Source organism: Pelophylax lessonae, assembly GCF_965119305.1.
Source record: "Pelophylax lessonae genome assembly, chromosome: 9".
Classification (NCBI taxonomy): domain Eukaryota; kingdom Metazoa; phylum Chordata; class Amphibia; order Anura; family Ranidae; genus Pelophylax; species Pelophylax lessonae.
Genome location: NC_138776.1, coordinates 53,206,071 through 53,226,128, shown reverse-complemented (window position 1 = coordinate 53,226,128; position 20,058 = coordinate 53,206,071). Strand labels below are relative to the sequence as shown.

Sequence of the window (20,058 nt, the reverse complement as noted above, 5' to 3'; positions counted from 1 at the left end):
ACTCACAAGAGTACGCTATGTACAAGCGAAAAAAGAGAGTTCCTTCAGCTGTCCAGAGACCACAGGACCGTGATGCTTAATAATGACAGGAAAACTTGAAGGTGTCTATAGGGCTAACGCGTTTCCAGGGAGAACACTCTTCCTCAGTTGGCTCTGAGGAAGAGGGTTCTCCCTCGAAACGCGTTAGCCCTATGGACACCTACAAGTTTTCCTGTCATTATTAAGCTTTACGGTCCTGTGGTCTCTGGACAGCTGAAGGAACTCTCTTTTGTCACTTGTACATAGCGTACTCTTGTGAGTAGACTACATGATGTGGTTTTAACAATTTGTCAATTAACCACTTTACCACCGGAGGATTTTGCTGTCTTACGTCTGGGCCACTTTTTGCGATTCGGCACTGTGCGACTTTAACTGACAATTGCGTGGTCATGCAACGCCGTACCCAAACAAAATTTTTTCCTTTTTTTCCCACAAACAGAGCTTTCTTTTGGTGGTATTTGATTTTTTACTTTTTGCGCTATAAACAAAAAAAGAGCGACAATTTTTAAAAAATAACAATATTTTTCACATTTTTTTATATGAAATACCCCCCCCCCCCCAAAATGTAAAAATCTAAATTTTTTATCATTTTAGGCCAATTTGTTTTCTGCTACATATTTTTGGTAAAAAAAAATCACAATAAGCGTATTTTGATTGGTTTGCGCAAAAGTTATTGTGTTTACTAACTAAGGGAAAGATTTTTGTCATTTTTGGTGTTTTTTTTTTTAACGAGTAATGGCGGCGATCTGCGATTTTTTTTTTTTTTTTTTTTTTTTTTTTTTTTTGCGGGACTGCGACATTGCGGCGGACAGATCGGACCCTTGACTGACATTTTTGACACTTTTGGGGGTACCAGTGACATTACTACAGTGATCAGTGCTATACATATGCACTGTTACTGTAAAAATGACACTGGCAGTGAAGGGGTTAATTTTATTGGAGAGGGAGGGGTTAATGTATGCCTGGTGCTTACTGACATGTGTGGGGGGAGGTGACTGAGTGACACAGGGACAGATCGCAGGTTCAGCTATGCTGAACCCTGCAATCTGTCACTGTTTGTCACTTAGGAGATCCGCCCACTTTGTTTACACAAGCGGGCGGATCTCCACACTCGATTCCCCGACGATCGGGAAAAAGCAGCGGTGATCACCGCCGCTCCTCCCCTGGCCCAACTCCCGCTGTAACTGAATACAGCGGGAGCGAGCCTCCGGCGGCTCTCGCGCGCCGCCGAGAGAGAGGAATGTCTGGCGACGTAGGTCTACGTCGCCAGACGATAACGAACCACTTTGCCGCAGTAGAGGCTCAGTGAGCAGCGGTAAAGTGATTAATATCTTATGCTATTGCACTAGGTCGGTGCGCCCTTCTCTTGTTTTTTGCTTTCAGTTTGTGTGGATTCCCATCATCCTGAGAGGGCAGCAAGACTTTAGATGCTAAGGATATAGCCAATGCCTCTTTGGCCTACATGCTTCATTTGAGCACAGAGGACATCTACTTGTCTTTTGTGTTCTTCCAGAGGTGTCTATGGGTTCTTTGAGCTGTGACTGATTGACCTCTCATTTGATGGTGCCTGCAGAGTTCTGGGATTGACCAAGCCACTTGGCAGAATCAGAGGCATGGCACTAATGATCTTATCTACCTGTAAGAGTGGCATTCTGGCCAATGTTGTAAGTGTTGTCTTCTTCCCACCAGCCACCAATATATAAAACATTTTTCCCAATTATCTCCTAAGAGCTGGTTTTAATAGGGCTTTCATGAGACCTGAAAAATATTTTAAGGGTTGCTCTGGGGTAAAAAGCTTGAGAAAGGCTGTGCTAGAGAGTCTCAGATTGGGGACATACTGCCAAAGGCTGTCAGAGAGTGAAGACATGATGTAGGGGATTGTCAGACAGGGGGTTCTCATGGAGGGGACTGTCAGAGACTGGGGATATATGCTGCATGGAATTGTCAGAGACTGGGAACATGCTGCCCAAGACTGGAGACATGCTACCGGGCACTTTTAGAGATTTTGGACATGTTGTAGGGGGGACTTTTAGAGACTAGGGGCACACTGCATGGGACTCTTATGGCTCGTTTCCACTGAGCTTTCTGGTACGGTTCGGTTCGGTACGGTATGCTATTTATGCCGTTTCCATTGTGAATGGTACCCTAATTCCGAACCGTACCGTACCACTTTTTGGGACCCTTTCGTTGGGGTACCAAGCACATTAGTACCGTACCAACAGGGTGAAGCTACACTCTGCAGAACTTTGATTGGTTGACAAAGAATCGTCTATCACAGCCTTCCTGCTACACCACGCCTATCATGAAAGGGTACTATTGGCAGTGGAAACGCAAGGTGTACCGTTCCGAACCGTACTGAACCGAACCGTACCGTACCACTCAGTGGAAACGAGGCATTAGAGACTGGAGACATGCTGCGGGAGGCTGCCACTGCCAGAGACTGGAGATTTACTGCAGGGGACTATTTTAGGCTAGGGACATGCTGCTGGATGCTGTCAGAGACATAGGGATTGGCTACCATAGACTGTCTGAGACTGGAGACATACTGAAGGGGACTGTCAGAGAATGAAGACATGCTGAAGGGGACTGTCAGAGAATGAAGACTTGCTGAAGGGGACTGTCAGAGAATGAAGACATGCTGAAGGTGACTGTCAGAGAATGAAGACATGCTGAAGGTGACTGTCAGAGAATGAAGACATGCTGAAGGTGACTGTCAGAGACTGGGGACATGCCACTGGAGACTGCCAGACTAGAAAAAATTGCAGAAAGACTTCTGTATGCCAGAGATTTTTCCTATTCACTTCTTTATTGTGAAGGAAATAGGAGATACAGCAAACATTTCAAGAACTCTCTTGGTCATATATAGCCACATTGACCCTTAAGATTACCACACATACACACACACATATACATGCACACACACACATGCATACACACATGTATGCATACATACACACACATATACATACACACACATGCATACACACATGTATGCATACATACACCCGCATGCATGCATGCACACACACACACGCATACATATACACATACACACGCATACATACACACACACACATAAATGCATGTATACATACACACACATGCTTGCATACAAACATACATGCATGCATGAATACACACACACACATACTGTACATATACACACACACACACATACACTCATATACACACACACACACATATATACATACAGTCACACACACACACACATGCATGTATACACACACACATGACAGGTCCCCTGTTCTTCGCAAACAGCTTGCACGAGAACAGGAAGATGTCTTCCTAGGGAGGTATATAGTCCTCTATGGTGGTCCTTAGATAAAAAATGGAAGCATATATTTGACTGGTGGTACACACAAGCAATGCAATCCTTTATTTCTGACATACAGTAGAGATGGTGGTAATAGAAACACTTGGTTAAGCAGAACATTTATTAGTCTGTACATCTGATGTTAGTGGGACGGTCACAGCGAGGATCAGTCGGGAGCCTCAGGGTGATGTTGGATGTCCGACCTCTTCACGCCGCGTCCTGCCGGAAGAAGCTTAGCGGTGGCGGTCAGGCGCTGGCGGCAGGGATGGGAGGGGTGGGGGGACGGTCACTGTGAACAGTCTCATTTCATTATATGAGGGACATACTGGAGGTGACAGAGGGAATTTGTCACAATGGATGTTTCTTTGATGGCTTGCTGGGTCTGTCCTGCTCATTACAGCCCTTACATGAGTCCATAGGGAGCTGATGGCAGGTGCGGCCGCTGCTGTGGGGTTGTGGAGAGGCAGAATAAGCTGAAGACTAGGGTACATCATTTCAGGGGGCTGCATGATAAGGTATAGTGAGATGGGGAAAAAAACAAAACAGAACAAAAAAAACGAGATGAAATAAACTAAAATACAGCATAGAAACCGAAGATACTGATATGGTATCACTTTCTTTACAAGTTACAAAGGGTTTAGACTTAATTTGATGGAAAAATGCACCTGTAAAATATGCACAAGCAACTCAAAAAACGCACCATAAACACAAATGCTGTTCATTTTTGATGCGCTTGTAATACGTTCCCATTGACTTACAATGGAAGGTGCATTTTTCATGCGCTATTATTAATACATTCCCATTGACTTACAATGGAAGGTGTGTTTTTGCTGCGCTTTTAACACGTTCCTATTGACTTATAATGGAAGGTGCATTTTTGATGCGCTTTTAACACGTTCCTATTGACTTACAATAGAAGGTGCGTTTTTGGTGCACTTTTAATACATTCCTATTGACTTATAATGGAGGGTGCGTTTTTGGTAAATGGTAAATAGTAACATTATTGCAAACATACAAAAATGACCAACCCCACTTTTTTTTACCTCTGTCCAACTACAAGGCTACATTTAGGATCCTATTTAAGATTGGTTCACCTTTGAACCTAAAATTATCATATGCTGGTACAGCTATCCTCCTTCACCCGCTGCTGGGAAGTGCAATGCAAGGACAAACAAGGACAAATTTGGTGAATAAGGTCAAATCTGGGACTGCCCCTGGACCATCAGTCCTGGCCATTTTGTGAATAGGTCCTACGAGCTCTCACCTCATTCTGTTAGAGATGTTATTGTGTGGAGGTTCCCCCCTCCCTGCCCTCTGTGATGAAGGAACAATGAGAGTCTCATTTATAATGTAACACCCTGTATGAGATGGGGCGCGGTGCCAGGGTCTGGGTACGCCAGACGCCCTCCTGGGAAAAAGTTCTCTCTGTGGTTTGAGGAGATAACAGGGTGAGGCTGGCAGGCCTTCCAAAGACGCATTTCATCTGCTGCGGTCCTGGGGCCGCCAATGCTCCAGTCCTGTCCAGAGGGGCTCCACCCTCAGTGGATAGTCTTTGTGTTCCTTTATTTATACCACAGAATCTTATCAGAGTATTACCAGACAGAATTTTTTCTAATAATAAAAATTCCTGAAATCAGTAAAAAAAAAGGATCCGTTTATCGGGACCAGCCGAGGGGTGGGCAGCCAGCACTTCCAGGTTTCTTCAGCAACTATTGTGGCCCCAGTGACCCTTTTGACTTTAGCAACCCCTTTGTCTCCAGTGACCCCAGCGTTTTCAGTGATCCGCACTCCTGTGTCACTAGTGACCCTGTGGCCCGAGTCTCTAGTGACCCTGTGTCACTAGTGGTCCCAGTATCTCCAGTGACCCCCCCTATATCTTCAGTAATCTGCACTGCTGTGTTACCAGTGGCCCCTGTGTCTCCAGTGACCTGCACTCCTGTTTCCCCAGTGACCCCTGTGTCTTCAGTAATCTGCACCCCTGTGTTACCAGTGGCCCCTGTGTCCCCAGTGATCTGCACTCCTGTGTCACCATTGGGCCCTGTGTTTCCAGTGATCTACACTTTTGTGTCACCAGTGACCCCAGTGTCTCCAGTGTCCCATGTGTCATCAGTGGCCCGTGTCTCTAGTAACCCTGTGCCACCAGTGACCCCTATGTCTTCAGTAATCTGCACTGCTGTGTTACCAGTGGCCCCTGTGTCTCCAGTGATCTGCACTCCCATGTCACCAGTGGCCCCTGTGTCTCCAGTGATCTGCACTCCCGTATCACCAGCGGCCCCTGTGTCTTCAGTGATCTGCACCCCCATTTCACCAGTGGCCCCTCTGTCTCCAGTGATCTGCACTCCTGTGTCTCCAGTGACCCCGGTGTCTCCAGTAATCTGCTCTCCTGTGTTACCAGTGGCCCCTGTGTCTCCAGTAATCTGCACTCCTGTGTCACCAGCGGACTCTGCGTCTACAGTAATCTGCACTCCTGCGTTACCAGTGACCCCTGTGTCTCCAGTGATCTGCACTCCTGTGTCACCAATGCCCCCTGCGTCTCCAGTGATCTGCACCATGGTGTCTCCAGTGCCCCCTGTGTCTCCAGCGATCTGCACCCCGGTGTCTCCAGTGCCCCCTGTGTCTTCAGTAATCTGCACTGCTGTGTTACCAGTGGCCCCTGTGTCTCCAGTGATCTGCACTCCTCTGTGTTACTAGTGTCCCCTGTGTCTCCAGTGATCTGCCCTCCAGTGTCACCAGTGCCCCCTGTGTCTCCAGTGATCTGCCCTCCATTGTCATCAGTGCCCCCTGTGTCTCCAGTGATCTGCCCTCCAGTGTCATCAGTGCCCCCTGTGTCTCCAGTGATCTGCACTCTTGTGTTACCAGTGCCCCCTGTTTCTCCAGTGATCTGCACCCCTGTGTTACTAGTGTCCCCTGTATCTCCAGTGATCTGCACCCCTGTTTTACCAGTGCCCCCTGTGTCTCCAGTGATCTGCACTCCTGTGTTACCAGTGCCCCCTGTGTCTCCAGTGATCTGCCTCCTGTGTTACCAGTGGCCCCTGTGTCTCCAGTGATCTGCACTCCTGTGTTACCAGTGGCCCCTGTGTCTCCAGTAATCTGCACTCCTGTGTTACCAGTGGCCCCTGTGTCTCCAGTAATCTGCACTCCTGTGTTACCAGTGGCCCCTGTGTCTCCAGTAATCTGCACTCCTGTGTTACCAGTGGCCCCTGTGTCTCCAGTTATCTGCACTCCAGTGTTACCAGTGGCCCCTGTGTCTTCAGTAATCTGCACCCCTGTGTTACCAGTGCCCCCTGTGTCTCCAGTGATCTGCACTCCTGTGTTACCAGTGGCCCCTGTGTCTCCAGTAATCTGCACTCCTGTGTCACCAGTGTCCCCTGTGTCTCAAGTAATCTGCACTCCTGTGTTACCAGTGGCCCCTGTGTCTCCAGTAATCTGCACTCCTGTGTCACCAGTGTCCCCTGTGTCTCAAGTAATCTGCACTCCAGTGTTACCAGTGGCCCCTGTGTCTTCAGTAATCTGCACCCCTGTGTTACCAGTGCCCCCTGTGTCTCCAGTGATCTGCACTCCTGTGTTACCAGTGGCCCCTGTGTCTCCAGTAATCTGCACTCCTGTGTCACCAGTGTCCCCTGTGTCTCAAGTAATCTGCACTCCTGTGTTACCAGTGCCCCTGTGTCTCCAGTAATCTGCACTCCTGTGTTACCAGTGCCCCCTGTGTCTTCAGTAATCTGCACTCCTGTGTTACCAGTGCCCCCTGTGTCTCCAGTAATCTGCACTCCTGTGTTACCAGTGCCCCCTGTGTCTTCAGTAATCTGCACTCCTGTGTTACCAGTGTCCCCTGTGTCTCCAGTAATCTGCACTCCTGTGTCACCAGTGCCCCCTGTGTCTCCAGTAATCTGCACTCCTGTGTCACCAGTGCCCCCTGTGTCTCCAGTAATCTCCACTCCTGTGTCACCAGTGTCCCCTGTGTCTCCAGTGATCTGCACCCCTGTGTTACCAGTGCCCCTGTGTCTCCAGTGATCTGCACTCCTGTGTTACCAGTGCCCCCTGTGTCTTCAGTAATCTGCACTCCTGTGTTACCAGTGCCCCCTGTGTCTCCAGTAATCTGCACTCCTGTGTTACCAGTGCCCCCTGTGTCTCCAGTAATCTGCACTCCTGTGTTACCAGTGCCCCCTGTGTCTTCAGTAATCTGCACTCCTGTGTTACCAGTGCCCCCTGTGTCTCCAGTAATCTGCACTCCTGTGTTACCAGTGCCCCCTGTGTCTCCAGTGATCTGCACCCCTGTGTTACCAGTGCCCCCTGTGTCTTCAGTAATCTGCACTCCTGTGTTACCAGTGCCCCCTGTGTCTCCAGTAATCTGCACTCCTGTGTCACCAGTGCCCCCTGTGTCTCCAGTAATCTGCACTCCTGTGTCACCAGTGCCCCCTGTGTCTCTAGTAATCTGCACTCCTGTGTTACCAGTGCCCCCTGTGGCTCCAGTAATCTGCACCCCTGTGTTACCAGTGCCCCTGTGTCTCCAGTGATCTGCACTCCTGTGTTACCAGTGCCCCCTGTGTCTCCAGTAATCTGCACTCCTGTGTTACCAGTGCCCCCTGTGTCTCCAGTGATCTGCACCCCTGTGTTACCAGTGCCCCCTGTGTCTTCAGTAATCTGCACTCCTGTGTTACCAGTGCCCCCTGTGTCTCCAGTAATCTGCACTCCTGTGTCACCAGTGCCCCCTGTGTCTCCAGTAATCTGCACTCCTGTGTCACCAGTGCCCCCTGTGTCTCCAGTAATCTGCACTCCTGTGTTACCAGTGCCCCCTGTGGCTCCAGTAATCTGCACCCCTGTGTTACCAGTGCCCCTGTGTCTCCAGTGATCTGCACTCCTGTGTTACGAGCGGCCCCCTGTGTCTCCAGTCGGGGATAGGGGAAACTGGTGGCAGGAGCATGTTATATATTCCACCTTAAAAACAGGGAAAACAAGTCCTTTTCAATTTTTTTTCAACCTGAATGGACACGGAGGTAGGTGGGTGTAAACGGATACAAGCCCATTTACATCCGGACTCCCTATACCTACATGCAGCTTTCAATCAGGTCCACAGGAAAAACTAACAGGCGGGCCTAATTGGAAAGCTGAGGTGAAAGGTTCTTAAAAGGGAGTGGTTTGGTGCGGTGGCAAAAATGCGGCTCAGCTGTGTGTGTTTACTGATCCTCCGTGGTTGAACAAACTGAAATCCAATGAATGAAAGGGGTGGGTCAGGGACAGTCACACTGGGAAGGAAAGAGCTGGATGATGCTGGACGCCCTCCAGCCAGGAAGTGAGGTGTGCTCTATCTGACTTGCTGCAGCTTCTAATGTACATTGTGAGAAGCTCACAGTGTGCAGTGATATCAGAGTAAGTCATTTTAGTACAGGAGAGGAGCCGGTACAATTGTGCAAGACTGAAGTTCAGATTTAAATTAGCAAAAGTAATAATCTTTTTTTTATTATCAGCTCACACAAGGTGGGTGCAGTGTGGTCCTGTGGAAATATTTTAGAAAGTCTTGTTAAACACTGAGCCTGGGTTTGCCCAATAGGCTCAATTTTCTACTATAGATTTTTAAACTGAAATAAAAAGAAATTATAAATCAAAAAAAAAGAAAGTCTTGTTAAAGGAACTGCCCTGCCTTCCCCCTCCCCCATGAACCTTTTACCCCACAGATGAGGAATCGCACATCTCTGTATTGGAGTCATGTGTGTCTCCTGACCCGCCGGTCATGTGACAATCATGTTACTCCGCCGTGTCACATTCCATGCGGAGATTTAACCCGAAGCTGCCGCTGTCGGTCGGAATCCAGTTACGGTTCTGCGAGCAATTACAGAATGATCAGAGTCTGCATTCCTCTACTGAATCTGGAAGATTCTTCTTCCATTAGGTGCCGGTTCACACATATGCGATGTCAGACATTGCATGTGATTCGCATCGCACTGCTCTGAAAATCACATGCGATATCTGTGTGTTGCAAATTCAGCCATACAGATTGTATGGCTGAATTTGCATTGCATTTGGGCCAAAGTCGCACAGGACCCTTCTTTGGGTTCGCACCAGAATCAGATCACATGGGTATTCACACCTATGCAATCCGATTCATGTCTGAATTGACAGTTCACGCCGCAATATGTGAACTGATCTGGGGGTGTCGTTAACTTTGTATTGACACCCCCAGAGATATGCATATGGCAGTGTGAACTGCCTGAGAGTCGAGTGCGATGCAGGAACCCGCAGTGGATTTGCAGGTTTCCCGCATCGCGTATATGTGAACCGGCACTAAAAGTCCAGCTTTGTTTCCCTGCAGCACCGGGGTCCTGGATTCAGTTTTTACCTGAGGAAGAGTAAGCATAGACTGTATACTTGCCTTGGGGTCCGTACACACTACTGTGTCATGTTACATGCATTGCTATGGTGCAGTGCAGTTCATGTTGACATCTTGGTGTTAGATGTGTGCTGCACTGCTGAAAATCCTGCATGCACCATTATCACTCCATTGTGGAGTATTGGGCAGCCCCTTCAAATACATGCGTTTACTGCATCTCCGCAGATCAGGCTGGTGTGAATGGGCCTTTGTGTTTAAGCAAAACTCTTTTTGCAGTATAAGGCTCTGTTTCCACTAGTGCAACTTGTCATGTGACTCTGGAGACATAAAGTCGCATTAAAAGTCACAGCCCAATGATTTTAATGGCACCCATTCCAATCTATGTGACTTAAAGTTGAAGCGACTTTGAAAAGGTGTCTGCATTACTTTGATGGGACCAAATATGCAATAATGCACATTACATGCATTGTCATTATTTTGAACGGCACTACGGCAATGCCCTTGCATTGTAGCATCCCGCAAATACACTGCATTGGATAAAAAGGGTCTTGTCATTTTTTTAAAGTGTTACTAAATCCACAACAGTAAAATCAGTCAGAATATGCAGTAAAGCATGCTGGTTATACTCACTGTAGAACCTAAGGGGTTAATCCTCTGCATTGTATAAAAAGGCTGTTTGATCCTGTCTTCTCTGATCCTCCCCATCTTTTACTGTCCCAGAACAGAGCCTTGGGGGCACTCTGCACATGCTCAGTTTGGTGTGTATTGCTAGAGAGTTTTCTTTTTCTTGGGAGAGAGCATGTGATCAGCACAGGGCCAATCAGCACTGTCCAGACAGAGGGTCAGGGGTCCTGCAGCCTCATAGGACAGTCAGGGGGGATGAAAACTCCTCCTTCAAGCTTTAACCAGCCACTGATAGAAGTCAAAAGACTGCTATATACTGCTGATGAGAAAAGGTATTTATCAGTTTATATTTACTAAAATAATTGCATTTCCATGTTCTGTGTACTGTGGGAGACCAGATATGGTGAATGCAGGATCCTGGGGAGACCAGATATAGTGAATGCAGGCTCCTGGGAAGACCAGAAATAGTGAATGCATGCACCTGGGCAGACCAGATATAGTGAATGCAGGCTCCTGGGGAGATCAGATATAGTGAATGCAGGCTCCTGGGGAGACCAGATATAGTGAATGCAGGATCCTGGGGAGACTAGATGTAGTGAATGAAGGCTCCTGGGAAGACCAGAAATAGTGAATGCATGCACCCGGGCAGACCAGATATAGTGAATGCAGGCTCCTGGGGAGATCAGATATAGTGAATGCAGGATCCTGGGGAGACCAGATTTAGTGAATGCAGGATCCTGGGGAGACCAGATATAGTGAATGCAGGATCCTGAGGAGACCAGATATAGTGAATGAAGACTCCTGGGGAGACCAGATGTAGTGAATGCAGGCTCCTGGGGAGACCAGATATAGATATAGACCAGATATAGTGAATGCAGGATCCTGGGGAGACCAGATATAGTGAATATAGGATCCTGGGGAGAGCAGATATAGTGAATGCAGGTTCCTGGGGAGACCAGATATAGTGAATGCAGGATCCTGGGGAGACCAGATATAGCAACTGCAGGCTCCTGGGGAGACCAGATATAGTGAATGTAGGCTCCTGGGGAGACCAGATATAGTGAATGCAGGGTCCTGGGGAGACCAGATATAGTGAATGCAGGCTCCTGGGGAGAGCAGATATAGTGAATGCAGGCTCCTGGGGAGAGCAGATATAGTGAATGCAGGCTCCTGGGGAGACCAGATATAGTGAATGCAGGTTCCTGGGTTTAGTAACACTCTAGAGAAGACTTTGTGACATGTCACAACATACAGTGACTGTGTCATATTTCAGAAAATCTTCACATCAAGACCGTAATGCATATATATGTTGCGGCTTTGAAGTGAATTACCGGGGTTATGGCTGAAGGTATTTCAACCAGCGCCTGGCTTTCCTATGAAAGTGTTCTGAGCGGCTCATGAGCTGCTGGAACATTTTCAGAAGCTTGCTTGTTTCTCTGGCTTACAATTTTTACCGGCGCACCTGAGAAATGATCCGATGGTGCGGCCGGCTGGTCACAGAGGCGATCAAAGACCAGATTGTCATTGATCGCCTCTATTGCCTTGGAGAACCGCAGTGATGTCACTTCTGCTCCAGGGTGTTTTTTTTTTTTAATACAAAAGATCAAAAATGTTTTTTTTTTTTTTTTTTTTTTATCTTTTGCTTTTAAAGGTTAAGGAGAGATTTGAGGTCTTTTTTACCCCCAGATCTCTCCATAAAGAGGACCTGTCATCCTTATTTCTATTACAAGGGATGTTTACATTTCTTCCAATAGTAATAAAAGTAATAAAAAAAAAAAAAAATTAAGGGACAGTGTTAAAAGAAACAATTGAGCGTCCCCATCCCTCCGTGCTCATACGTAGAAGAAAACGCATGCTTAAGTTGTGCACGCATATGTAAACGTTTTTTACATCACACATGTGAGGTATCGCTGTGATTGTTAGAGCGACAGCAATACTTCTAGCGCTAGACCTCCTCTGTAACTATAAACATAGGTAACCTATAAAACATTTTAAAGTGTCACCTGTGGAGATTTTTGAGTACCGTAGTTTGTTGCCATTCCACGAGCGTGCGTAAATTTAAAGTGTGACATGGTATCTATTTACTCAGTGTAACATTATCTTTCACATTGTTTGAAAAAGTTGGGTTATATATTGTGTTTGTTTTGTGGGTTTTTTTTTACTATTTTTAATTCATTATAGTGAATTTTTGCCCCAAAAAATTGTGTTTGCAAATCCGCTGCACAAATACCTTGTGTTATAAATAATTGCAACAATTGCCATTTTATTCCCTAGGGTCTCTGCTAAAAAAAAAAAATGTATAATGTTTGGGGATTATAAGTAATTTTCTAGCAAAAAATATTGATTCAAACTTGTAAACATAAAGTGCTAGAAAAAGCCTGGTCTTCAAGTGGTTATAAAGCTGTCATACTCCAGTCCAGTGATTTGCCTAGGCTGAGATGATGTCATCAGTGTGTTGCAGGCAGGAGGAAGCATTTCTTCAGACTGCGACAATGTAACTGTGAAGCAATTTACAAAGTGAGAGCGTTCAGTAGGGGCTGATCTGCGTCAGACATCTCAGTAAAGGAAATAGATGGTGATTGTGGATGATACCTGAACAAAGATGGTGCTGTCTTTCTGGAAAGAGAAGAAGATGAAAGCATTGTCAGGGAGAGTAGTGTGATCTTTGTGAGAGGTAATACATTCCTGGGAATCTAACTCTCACATAACTAAGCATGCATATATCTAATATGAAAAAATGTATCTGATGTCAGGTCTTTACAGCAGACGGAGTTTGAGAAGTCACCACCTTGGCATTCTGGTGTCTTATGCAGAGGGGTGGGGGGTGGTGCTCACTTATAATGTCTGTCAACCAATAATAGCAGCTCGGCCAAAGCCTCTTTGAGAAATTTTTTTGCGTTGACCTCTGGCCCTCAGTGACACCCCAATTGTTGCCCATATTTATCCATTATGGCAGGGTCAGTTTATAGTCCTCTAAGGTTTATGTACATCTCTCATAGGGGTTCACTGGAAGGAGATTAGATTGTAAGCTCTGCTGGTCAGGCTTCAAGTGTCTCTTGGAGTGAAAGAAAAATGTTTCCCATGTTGAGCTTCAATGCCAAATATAATTAGGGGAGGTCAGCAGGGACAGCTGCCTAGGGCGCAGAGCAGAGAGGGGTCACAGCACCTTAGGGAACATGAAAAATGCCGTTTGGGTCAGCACTTGTAGCTGACAGCTGATTCCAGATAGGGTCACTGGTGACACCTCGCCAATTCAGCTTCCATTATCCCAGGCGGAAGTGGCCCTGCCTTGGGATCGGGCAGGGAGGGGAGACTCCATAGGATGATTTTAGGTGAACTATAATGGCTTTGTCTCCTATGCACAAAAATTAAAATAAATGATATCTCTGATTTTTTGATTATTTGTGAAAGATATTTGTTTTCATTTTTGTGTGTTTTTTGTTATTTATTATAATAATAATATATATTAATATCTTTTTTGTTATTGTTTTTATTGTTATTTGTTTATGTATTATTATTTATTTATTTATGTGTTTGTTTTTTCATGTTATTTTTTTAAATTGTTAAGATTATTTTGTATTTATTTCGTTTTGTTTTTTTTTTTTTTCATGCATTTTAGCCCCGGTTCACACTAGGGCGACCTGTGAGGCGGCCTGATCGCCTCACAGGTCGCCGCAGGTCGCCTCCCATAGGAAAGCTGCGGACCCGTTCTAATAGGAGCGACACAAGTCGCTCCGACCTAGAAAAAGGGTCCGGAGCTTCTTTGGGGCGACCAGGAGGCGACCGCCATAGACTTCAATGTTATGAAGTCCGTGGCGGCCGCTCCAAGGTCGCGGCGCGCTGCTCGCACCGCGATCTCGAAGGTCGCCCCTGAAAGTAGCGTCGCTCCTATGTGAACCGGCGCATAAGGCTTGAGTGTTTTTGTTTTAGCCAATGAAAAGCTAGTCACTAGAAGGGGGAAATCCAGTTGTTAGATGAAAAATGTCACAAAAAACACACCTTGTGTGCATTTTTTCTTATTGTATTGGCGCCAAAATCTAGTGATTATGCCCCCCAGAAGCTCCTTTGCTTTTTCTGAGCATTGGGTGACAGACCATCGCTCAGGTGTGAACATGGAATAGAATGACAAGGAAGTCTAAGTTCAGGTTTACACTGATGCAGTGCAAGAACCGCAGACAATTTGACCAGGAGCCGCACCACATTTCTGTTCAAATCACATGTGATTCTTCAGCTGTGTGATTTGACCCATTCATTCTTTGTGGATCAAATCCGACCGCATCCACCAAAATTGTGCAGGAGTTCACACTAGTGCGTGGTGAAAACGGCATGTGATTTACACAGGAATCGCACCGCATTCCTGTGCACATCACAAGCAATGTCTGCACGGTGCCATACAATTTGTATGGCTCAAATTGCATTGCATTCGCACCAAAATAGTGCAGGATCCTTTTTGTTCCTCACCTGATTTTGGCAATCGTGCTGTTACTCTAACATTGACACCGGCAGCAGGCCGCATGGATGCTGTGCTATTGCTATGCACTGCGATGTGAGGAAATGCAGCGAATCTTGTGCTTTTTCCCCCATCGCATCAGTGTGACCAGGGCGGAGCCTTTTTTTTTTGGCGCATCAGAATCAGATCGTATAGGTGTTCACACCTATGGAATCTGATTCTTCAAATTGTACTGCATTTTGCGAACTGAGTTCTGGGTGTTGTTAACTTACCATACACACCCGCAACGGTTCGCATGAGCATGGTGCGATTTTGATGCGATGCGGAAACCGCATCACTGTGAACTGGGACCCAGGGTTGAAATGCTGATGGAAACACACTTCAAATCGCTCAGGTGTGAGTGGGCCCCTGAATGATCTGTCATGGGATTCCCAAAGCATCACAGCGCTTAAGATGAAGAATCCTATTATCCTTAAAGGGGCCGTTCACAGCTGAGCGCTTTGTTGGTGTCACCTGTTGCGTGAAGCTCAGAAAAGTACAAGAGCTTCTTTGGGGTGGAATTATGCGGTTTTGGCCCCAAACACCATAATGAGTAGGTCTGAAAATGTTCTACAATCCCTGCTCTAAGTTCTGTCTGTACACCTCTTTTACCCATCAAGGGTTCCCACCACTATTGCGCCCATTATGAGGGGTTCTTCCCACTATCCCTGCTCCAGGTTCCTGGGTCTGCACACCTATTGTGCCCATTATGAGGGGTTCCCACCATCCTTGCTCCAGGTACCTGGGTCTGAACACCTATTGTGCCCATTATGAGGGATTCCCACCATCCCTGCTCCAGGTTCCTGGTTCTGCACATCTGTTGTGCCCATTATGTGGGATTCCCACCATATCTTCAACAAGTTCCCAGGTTTGCACACCTGCTGTGCCCATAAATAGGCTTCCCCACCATCCTTGCTTTAGCTTCACAGTTCTCCATATCTGCTGTCCCCATTATGAGGGGTTCCCACCATCTATGCTTTGAGTTCCTGGGTCTCCACATCTGCTGTCCCAATTATGAGGGGTTCCCACCATCCTTGCTTTGAGTTTAAAGGTCTCCACGCCTGCTGTCTCCATTATGAGGGGTTCTCACCATCCTTGCTTTGAGTTTCCGGGTCTCCACACCTGCTGTCCCCATTTTGAGAGGTTCCCACCATCCTTGCTTTGAGTTCCTGGGTCTCCACACCTGCTGTCCCAATTATGAGGGCTTCCCACCATCCTTGCTTTGAGTTCCTGGGACTCCACACCTGCTGTCCCAATTATGAGGGGTTCCCACCATCCTTGCTTTGAGTTTAAAGGTCTCCACACCTGCTGTCTCCATTATGAGGGGTTCTCACCATCCTTGCTTTGAGTTTCCGGGTCTCCACACCTGCTGTCCCCATTTTGAGAGGTTCCCACCATCCTTGCTTTGAGTTCCTGGGTCTCCACACCTGCTGTCCACATTATGAGGGGTTCCCACCATCCTTGCTTTGAGTTCCTGGGTCTCCACACCTGCTGTCCACATTATGAGGGGTTCCCACTATCCTTGCTTTGAGTTCCTGGGTCTCCACACCTGCTGTCCCAATTATGAGGGGTTCCCACGATCCTTGCTTTGAGTTGCCGGGTCTTCACACCTGCTGTCCCAATTTATGAGAGGTCCCCACCATCCTTGCTTTGAGTTTACAGGTTTCCACACCTGCTTTCTCCATTATGAGGGGTTCTCACCATCCTCGCTTTGAGTTTCCGGGTCTCCACACCTGCTGTCCACATTATGAGGGCTTCCCACTATCCTTGCTTTGAGTTCCTGGGTCTCCACACCTGCTGTCCACATTATGAGGGGTTTCCACCATCCTTGCTTTTACTTCCTGGGTCTCCACACCTGCTGTGCTCATTATGGGGGTTTATCACCATCCCTGTCCTGAGTCCCTGGTTCTGCTCTCCTGCTGTCCCCATTATGGGGGGTTCTCACCATCCCTGCTGAAGAAAAAGGTGGAACTGGAACACACAATGGTGGGCTGGAACAGAGCCGGAATCTATGGTCTGGACATCTTTCAGCTGGGGTTCCCAAGAGATATAAATAAGCCAGCGGGTGATTCATCCCACCAGTCTCCATCTATAATTGAAAATATCATTAATAATTGCTCGCTGCTTTCTGCATCATTGGTCATTTTATTTTTATTCTTCCCTCAGATTATTACATTTTGTAGATTTGTGGTATTATTAGTCGCACAGAGTACACCGTGTCTTATCGTGGCGTTCCGTAACTAACTGGACAAGCGCACCTCTTCACCCCGGGCTGCTTGTTACGTGTACACTGGTTACATTAGTAACAAGCTTGTCAGACTGTATTGCTGTAATTGACATGAGATTACGCGGCACCCCCTCCCTGCCCATCCACCCACATCTCATGCATCACCTCTGATTATTGGAGACAGGTACCCACTGTAGGAGCGCTGACTGTGGTGTGTGGGCGCCTCCTAGTGGACAGACCCGAAAATGAAACAGAGCTGCAGATGGTACATAAAGAAAAAACTCATTATGAACACATGAAAGCTTCCATTGCTGATCTCCTTGCAAAAACAGCAGTTGTCTGGCTGACTTTGGCATTAATGCTTAGAGTTACTGCATTGAACAGATATGCAACAAGTGAAATCATTACCAGTCTGCATACCTATTCAAGGATTCTTTACATAGACGCAGGGTGGATTTGATTTAAATCAGGATTTAAATACTAGTAAAAAGGCTTGAATTAAATCAACTCGATTTAAATCATAATTTTTAAAGAGCAACTGTGATCTCTGTCCCCCAGCGGCTCCTCCTCTGACTCTCTGTTCACTCACCGACAGTCCCATTCACTTTAATGGGACAACTGGTGATGTGGCAGTGACACAACAAGGTGAGGGACGTGGTGGCAGCAGGCGAGTGGATGCCCGCTAACAGGCGCTGCCATGATGGATCTGAAATAACAGGAGCTCTTTAAATGTAAGGACTCGTTCTTGCTGGTAGTAAAAATCTTTATTATTTGCAAACAAAATGAAGGTTTCCTATTTAGAATAATAAGCTGTCAGGTTAGTAAAACAGAGATATCAGAACCGATTCAATCATACAGTTTGTAGTGTACATAGATCTGCAAAACAATGGGATAAAGGAATATTCCTGAACTTTGTTTTATCTCATGGTTACTGTGAAATTGTGTGAATGCAGCAATGCAGTGCATGTTATCTCAGCTTGCAGAACTTGGATTCATTGAATGAGTTTACCAAAAATGTAAATATTGCAGAATATACAGCCTCATGCTACATAACTAAGCTCCATTTCATGCTGAATAAACCTATTTATTACTGTATCATAAATAGAAAACTATCTTTAGATAGACTTTTACCCCAAAAGCATTTTAATACAATAAATTTGATTAAAAAAAAAATCAGATTTTAATTTAAAAAAAAAAAACGATTTTTAAAAAGAATAATTGATCTTTATCCACCCCACATAGAAGTAAAACTGGTGCACACAAAATCTGGTGCAGCCGTGCATAGTAACCAGTCAGCTTCCATAGATTGATTGAACAAGCTGAAGTTAGAAGCTGATTGGTTACTATGCACAACCCCAACAGATTCAGTTATAGTAAATCTCCCCCAGTGTGTTGCACTGTTCCTCCTAAGCTGTCAGTGTACCTTTGCCCCTCTTAAAGGTGCCTGTACTTTCTAATGTCTATTGTGCCCTGCCATGTGCCCTTGTGCCCTTGTGCACTGTGACTCTAAGTGCACCCCAGAGCACCCTGTGTCATTAGTAAATCCTAGTGCTCCCCTTTGCCCCCCCCCCCCTCCTTTCTCCAAGTATGCCTAAGTGTGCCCTGAGTCTTCCAGTAACTCAAAGTGCACTTCCAGTGCTCCCCTGTGACCCCAGTATACACCAGAGTGCCCTTTCTCATCTATTGACTCCTTGTACGCCCCTTCTAGTGTCTCTAGTGTAGCCCCATGTTCCCTGTGACTGAGTGCACCCCAGAAAACCTTGTGTCTTCTAGTGACTCCTAGTGCTCCCCTGTGCCCCCCTCCCCCTTTTTTCCAAGTATGCCTTAGGGTGCCCTGAGTCCTCTAGTAACTCCAAGTGCACACCCTGTGCTCCTCTGTCAGTCCAGTGCACTCCAAGGCAACCTGTATCATCAAAAACAAAATATATCCGCACTCAGTAAAAAATGCAAAAGCGGACACTTTAAAAACTGTGATACCAATCAAACAGAAATAAGTACAAAGTAAAGCAACACTAAAGTGGCATAAAAGAAATAAATATATAACATATAAATTGTATATATCAAACAGTGCAATAAAAATAGTGCATAAAAATCAATATAGTGTGAATAAAATTGTCCAAACAATAGTGCATCAATTCTTCCAATCGGAGACCAAAGAGGGGATCGCCACCGCCAACACACACCTCTTACCGGATCAGCAGGACCATACATTATAATGGTCTAATGCCCTCAAGCAAGCAGGTGAATAAGGATGATCATCACAGGTAGAAGGTTTATCAACAGGCAATTGATGCCATATGGACCCGAAAACAAATAGTTAAAAAAATTCCCTTAGTGAAGTCCATCAAAGTGTTTATTAAAAGAAATAGATGGCTACAATTACCTTTATAAATGTCGAAATCAGGCACAAATGGTAGGTTGTTCCAGTAAGCTGTCGGCTTTCAAACACCGTTCATTCGCGACTCTTCGTACGTGATGACGTCCCCTCAAAGCCACTCCCGACGCGTTTCGTCACCAATGACGTCCCCCGTAGATGAATGAGTGGTGTTTGAAAGCCAACAGCTTGCTGAAACAACTTCCCATTTGTGCCTGATTTTGACCTTTATAAGGTAATTGTAGCCATCTATTACTTTTATTAAACACTTTATTGAGTTTGATGGACTTCACCATGGGAGTTTTTTTATTTATTCATTTTCGAGCCCTGTTTATAAATCTTCCACCTGTGATGATCATGCCTATTGTCTGGCTTGCTTGAGTGCATTAGACCATTATAATTTATGGTCCTGCTGATCCGGTAAGAGGCGTGTGTTGGAGGGTGATGGTGATGGCGATCCCCTCTTTTGCACTTTCTTGGAAGAATTGATGCACTATTGTTTGGACGATTTTATTCACACTATATATATTTTTTTTTACACGCTTTTTTTATTGCATTATTTGATATATACAATTCATGTGTTATATATTTATTGCTTTTATGTCACTTTAGCACTGCTTTACTTTGTATTTATAAGCCGTATCAT

General features: G+C 46.0%; 1 protein-coding gene across 1 annotated transcript in view; it reads left to right on the top strand.

Moving 5' to 3' along the window:
- Positions 1 to 20,058, top strand: part of ABLIM1 (actin binding LIM protein 1) — a 415,530-nt gene that overhangs the window by 176,481 nt on the left and 218,991 nt on the right. The gene's annotated exons all lie outside the window — the stretch shown is intronic.